Source organism: Hylobates moloch, unplaced genomic scaffold (assembly GCF_009828535.3).
Source record: "Hylobates moloch isolate HMO894 unplaced genomic scaffold, HMol_V3 SCAFFOLD_1, whole genome shotgun sequence".
NCBI lineage: Eukaryota > Metazoa > Chordata > Mammalia > Primates > Hylobatidae > Hylobates > Hylobates moloch.
In genome coordinates this window covers 44,556,576-44,563,052 of record NW_026652276.1, presented here as the reverse complement: position 1 = coordinate 44,563,052, position 6,477 = coordinate 44,556,576, and the positions used below count along the sequence as shown (strand labels likewise).

Below are 6,477 nucleotides of genomic sequence, written 5' to 3'. Positions count from 1 at the left end.
TTTTTTTCCTTTTTTTTTTTTTTTTTTTTTTTTGAGATGGAGTCTTGCTGTCTTCCAGGCTGGAGTGCAATGGCACGATCTTGGCTCACTGCAAGCTCTGCCTCCCGGGCTCACGCCATTCTCCTGCCTCAGCCTCCCGAGTAGCTGGGACTACAGGCGCCTGCCAGTACGCCCGGCTAATTTTTTGTATTTTTAGTAGAGACAGGGTTTCACCGTGTTAGCCAGGGTGGTCTCGACCTCCTGACCTCGAGATCCGCCTGCCTCGGCCTCCCAAAGTGCTGGGATTACAGGCGTGAGCCACTGAGCTGGGCTACATTCTTTTTTCATACTGTGTCTTCAAAACCCAGTATGTATTTTACACTTAGAGGACATCTCAATTCGGTTTTACCACATTTCAGGTGCTCAATTGCCACATGTGGCTAGTGGCTATTATAGTGGATAGTGCAGTCTAAAACTCAGGAGTGAGATGGGGGCTAGATACACGGCTATGGACGACAACATCAGAGTGAATACATGTGAAAGAATGGAGAACCAAATATGAAATCTGCTTATAAAGGAAAACAAAAGGAGGTAAAAGGATTGCCAGAAGAGAGTAGTATCATGGAAACCAAGGGTAGGAAGAGTTTTAGGGAGTAGGTACAATGTCTCTGAGAGGTCAAATAAGATTAAATAAAGAAAGGAAAGTTTGTGTCAGTTAGGAAGTCACTGAGGACCTTTACCCAAGGCAGCTTCAGCAGAAAGATAATGAAGTGGGAACTGAACAATGAGAACTCATGGACACAGGAAGGGGAACATCACACTCCCGGGACTGTTGTGGGGTGGGGGGAGGGGGGAGGGACAGCATTAGGAGATATACCTAATGCTAAATGACGAGGTAATGGGTGCAGGAAATCAACATGGCACATGGATACATATGTAACAAACCTGCACATTGTGCACATGTACCCTAAAACCTAAAGTATAATAAAAAAAAAAAAAAAGAAAGGTAATGAAGTAGACTTCAGCAGGTGATGAGTGAATGGGTAGTGAAGTAGCAGAAATTCTGAATGTAGACTACTTTTTTAAGAAACTTGGCTTTGGAAGGTAGCAGAAAACTAGGGAATTGGTGGGATTGTGTGTCACAGGATAATATTGCCTCTTACAAGGTGTTGGGCACTATACAAAGAACTTGGTATACCATATCTCTAGTCTTTACATCAATCCTGCAAAATAGTTTTTCCTGATGTCCTCATTTTCCAAATAAGGAAATTATGAAAGCAAGACCATGAAGGGTTAAGCAATTCCTCAAAGTAACACAGTTAGTAAGTGGTGAAGCTGTAAACCAATGGAGAGCAGAAGACTTCAAATACAAGAGAGAAAAAGAACAGTAGTTGGAATGAGGTCCCTGAGGAGGAGGGAACTGATAGCATCTAGATTGCATGAGGTAGAAATAACCTTGGACAAGACTGAAAGTCACAAAATAAATATAAGAAGCTAAGGATGAGTTAGGATACAGGTAAGTTTGTATTTCGGGGGTTGGAGGCTGAGTTGGTTTCCACAAATTGGTTCTTACTTACTCTGCAAAAGAGAAGACAAAGCTATATTCTCAGAATGACATGGGCAGGCGGTGGAGTGGGTACAATCTGGTAGTACTGAGGGCTTGGCAAAGGTTTAAAATAATCATTGAAATAAGTGAGTGGAGAAGGTAACTTTAAAAAAAAAAAAAAAAAAGAAATCTGACTATAACGCTCACAAGAAAAGTTGTGAAGTTCTTAATTTTAGGGAAAAAAACACTTCAACTGTAAACCATCCCACTCTATTCATTAAGTTATATATTAGTCAGACTATACCTTCTACTAGAAACAATATCAAAACAAAAACATGCAAATATTTTGTATGGAAATACACAAAAGTACAAGTTATAAGATAATGATGAGAAATATTTTCAGAAAAGCTTTATTAGATTCCATTAAATAGTGCATATATTCTGATGGTAAGTAAGTGTCTGATATCAGGAATTAAAAATATGATTTAATGCCAAAAGAGATTCTGACAAAAAATCAAATGTAAAACCATTCTTATCTCACTACCTGCTCCTTGCAAACCAGAAAACAACAAAATATAGATTTTTAAAATGCCATCATCAATTAAAGAAGAAAATGCCTGTGACTCTCAAACCATACACAATGTAGAATGTCTGCCAAGTGCTGTGCAAGTTGGACCAATATAAGGGAGGATTCTGAAGCCTCCTCAGACATGAGAAAGGATGACGATTTCCCTAGAGGTCGACGTTCTGGAAGACCTCCTCAAAAACACTTTAGAGTCTTGAGTGCAGAAGTATGTATTGGTCAGGGTGAGGTAGAAGCACAAAATATCTCCACAGAGATCCTATTAATAATTAGGATAAATAATAATAATTAATAATCCTGACTTAATAACAGGGGAGGTAGAATTGATGGAGAAATCATGTTTATACAATTTTTCTTGTCTACTATCTAGCCTTTTACCTGAGGAATACTGCTGGAGGTGAAGCAGGGAGAAAGTGGGAAAGGAAGTAGCAATTGCCACATCCCAATACAGAACCCCTGTGATACAAAGGGCTTTACAAGGAACAAAAATGATCTCTGACAAGGATGTGGAGGAAAGGGAATCCTTGTACACTGCTGGTGGGAATGTAAATTAGTATGGCCATTTTGGAAAACAGTAGGGTAGTTTCTCAGAAAATTAAAAATACTATCATATGATCTAGAAATCCCACTACTGTATATACATATCCAAAGGAAATGAAGTCACTATGTTGAAAAGATATCTCCATTTCCATGTTCACTCCACCATTATGTATAATAGTCAAGATATGGAATCAACCTTAGTGTCCATCAGTCAGTGAATGGATAAAGAAAATGTAGTATCTGTATACACAATGGAATACTGTTCAGCCTTAACAAAGAAGGAGATCCTGTCATTTATGACAACATGGATGAACCTGGAGGACATTATGCTAAGTGAAATAAGCCAAGCACAGAAAGACAAATACTACATGATTTCACTTATATGCAGAACGTGAAAAAGTCAAACTCACAGAAGCACAGAGGGCCGGGCGCGGTGGCTCACACCTGTAATCCCAGCACTTTTGGAGGCCGAAGCAGGTGGATCACGGGGTCAAGAAATTGAGACAATCCTGGTCAACATGGTGAAACCCTGTCTCTACTAAAAATATAAAAATTAGCTGGATGTGGTGGTGTGCGCCTGTAGTCCCAGCTATTTGGGAGGCTGGGACAGGGGGATCGCTTGAACCCAGGAGGCAGAAGTTAGAGTGAGCCGAGGTGGCGCCACTGCACTGCAGCCTGGGTGACAGAGTGAGACTCTGTCTCAAAAAAAAATAAAATAAAATAAGTGGGGCATGAAATAAACAATAAAGAAATCCTAGTAAAAGTATTGATAGTAAATCTTAAGATCCAACTGTGGAAATTATTGTTTCAGAACAAAATTATAATATTACAAAAGTAATAAAACAATGTACTTAAACTCGGAGGTAAATGATAATTTCCTAATCTTTCACCACGCTGATTTAAAACATACCATGCACATGGTACTGGTACAAAAACGGACACAGACCAATGGAACAGGATAGAGAACTCAAATAAGACCACACATCTACAACCATCTGATTTTCAACAAACCTGACAAAAACAAGCAATGGGGGAAGGATTCCCTGTTTAACAAATGGTTCTGGGGAAGTCCAGGGAAAGATGGCCAAATAGGACCAGCTCCAGTCTGCAGCTTCCAGTGAGACCAATGCAGAAGGCAGGTGATTTCTGCATTTCCAGCTGAGGTACCCAGCTCATCTCACTGGGACTGGTTAGACAAGTGGGTGTAGCCCACGGAGGGTGAGCAGAAGCAGGGTGGGGCGTCACCTCACCTGGAAAGCACAAGGGGTTGGGGATCTCCCTTCCCGAGCCAAGGGAAGCCATGAGGGACAGTGATATCTGGCCCAGATACTATGCTTTTCCCATGGCTTTTGCACCTGCAGACCAGGAGATCCCCTCGGGTACCTACACCACCAGGGCCCTGGGTTTCAAGCACAAAACTGGGTGCCCATTTGGGCAGACACTGAGCTAGCTACAGGGTTTTTTTTGTTCATACCCCAGTGGCACCTGGAACCCCAGAGAGACAGAACCATTCACTCTCCTGGAAAGGGAGCTGAAGCCAGGAGCCAAGTGGTCTTGCTCAGTGGATCCCACTTCCATGGAGCCCAGCAAGCTAAGACCCACTGGCTTGAAATTCTTGCTGCCAGCACAGCTGTCTGAAATCGACCTGGACGCTCGAGCTTGGTCGGGGGGAGGGGCATCTGCCATTACTGAGGCTTGAGTAAGCGGTTTTCCACTCACAGTGTAAATAAAGCCGCTGGGAAGTTTGGACTGGGCGGAACCCACCTCAGCACCGCAAAGCCACTGTAGCCAGACTGCCTCTCTAGATTCCTCCTCTCTGGGCAGGGCATCTCTGAAAGAAAGGCAGTAGCCCCAGTCAGGGGCTTATAGATAAAACTCCCATCTCCCCGGGACAAAACACCTGGGGGAAGAGGCAGCTGTGGGTGCAGCTTCAGCAGACTTAAACGTTCCTGCCTGCTGGCTCTGAAGAGAGCAATAGATCTCCCAGTACAGTGCTTGAGCTCTGCTAAGGGACAGAATGCCTCCTCAAGTGAGTCCCTGACACCTGTGCCTCATGACTGGGAGACACCTCCTAGCAGGGGTTGACAGACACCTCATATAGGAGAGCTCCGGTTGGCATCTGGAGGGTGTCCCTCCAGGATGAAGCTTCCAGAGGAAGGAGCAGGCAGCAATCTTTGCTGTTCTGCAGCTTCCGCTGGTGATACCCAGGCAACAGGGTCTGGGGTGTATCTCCAGCAAACTCCTGCAGTCCTGCAGCAGAGGGGCCCGACTCTTAGAAGGAAAACTAACAAACAGAAAGCAATAACATCAACATCAACAAAAACCCCATCCAAAGGTCATCAGCATCAAAGATCAAAGGTAGATAAATCCATGAAGATGAGGAAAAACCAGCACAAAAAGGCTGAAAATTCCAAAAACCAGAATGCCTCTTCCCTTCCAAAGAATCACAACTCCTCGCCAGCAAGAGAACAAAACTGGATGGAGAATGAGTTTGATGAATTGACAGAAGTAGCCTTCAGAGATGGGTAATAAACTCTTCTGAGCTAAAGGCACATGTTCTAACCCAGTGCAAGGGAGCTAAGAACCTTGATAAAAGGTTGCAGGAATTGCCAACTAGAATAACCAGTTTAGAGAAAAACATAAGTGACCTGATGGAACTGAAAAACACAGCACGAGAACTTCGTGAAGCATACACAAGTATCAATAGCTGAATTGATCAAGCAGAAGAAAGGATTTCAGAGATGGAAGATTGACTTAATGAAATAAAGTGTGAAGACAAGATTAGAGAAAAAAGAATGAAAAGGAATGAACAAAGCCTCCAAGAAATATGGGGCTATGTGAAAAGGCCAAACTTAGGTTTGATTGGTGTACCTAAAAGTGATGTGGGGAATGGAACCAAGTTGGAAAACACACTTCAGGATATTATCCAGGAGAACTTCCTCAACCTAGCAAGACAGGCCAATATTCAAATTCAGAAAATACACAGACCACCAGAAAGATACTCCTTGAGAAGAGCAACTCAAAGACACATAATCGTCAGATTCACCAAGGTTGAAATGGAGGAAAAAATGTTAAGGGCAGCCAGAGAAAGGTCAGGTTACCCACAAAGGGAAGCCCACCAAACTAACAGTGGATCTCTCTGCAGAAACCCTACAAGCCAGAAAAGAGTAGTGGCCAATATTCAACATTCTTAAAGAAAAGAATTTTCAACCCAGAATTTCATATCCAGCCAAACTAAGCTTTATAAGTGAAGGAGAAATAAAATCCTTTACAGACAAGCAAATGCTGAGAGACTTTGTCACCACCAGGCCTGCCTTACAAGAGCTCCTGAAGGAAGTACTAAATATAGAAAGGAAAAACCAGTACCAGTGACTGCAAAAACATACCAAAATGTAAAGACCATCAACACTATAAGGGAACTGCATCAACTAATGTGCAAAATAACCAGGTAACATCATAACGACAGGATCAAATTCACACATAACAATATTAACTTAAAATGTAAATGGGCTAAATGCCCCAATTAAAAGACACAGACTGGCAAATTGGATAGAGTCAAGACCCATTGGTGTGCTATATTCAGGAGACCCATCTCATGTGCAAAGACACACATAGGCTCAAAATAAAGGGATGGAGGAATATTTACCAAGCAAATGGAAAGCAAAAAAAAAAGCAGGGGTTGCAACCCTAGCCTCTGATAAAACAGATTTTAAACCAACAAAGATCAAAAAAGACAAAGAAGGGCATTACATAATGGTAAAGGGATCAATGCAATAAGAAGAGCTAACTATCCTAAATATATATGCACCCAATACAGGAGCACTTTTTT

General features: G+C 42.3%; 1 protein-coding gene across 5 annotated transcripts in view; it reads right to left on the bottom strand.

Moving 5' to 3' along the window:
* Positions 1-6,477, bottom strand: part of BOLL (boule homolog, RNA binding protein) — a 78,375-nt gene that overhangs the window by 34,769 nt on the left and 37,129 nt on the right. The gene's annotated exons all lie outside the window — the stretch shown is intronic.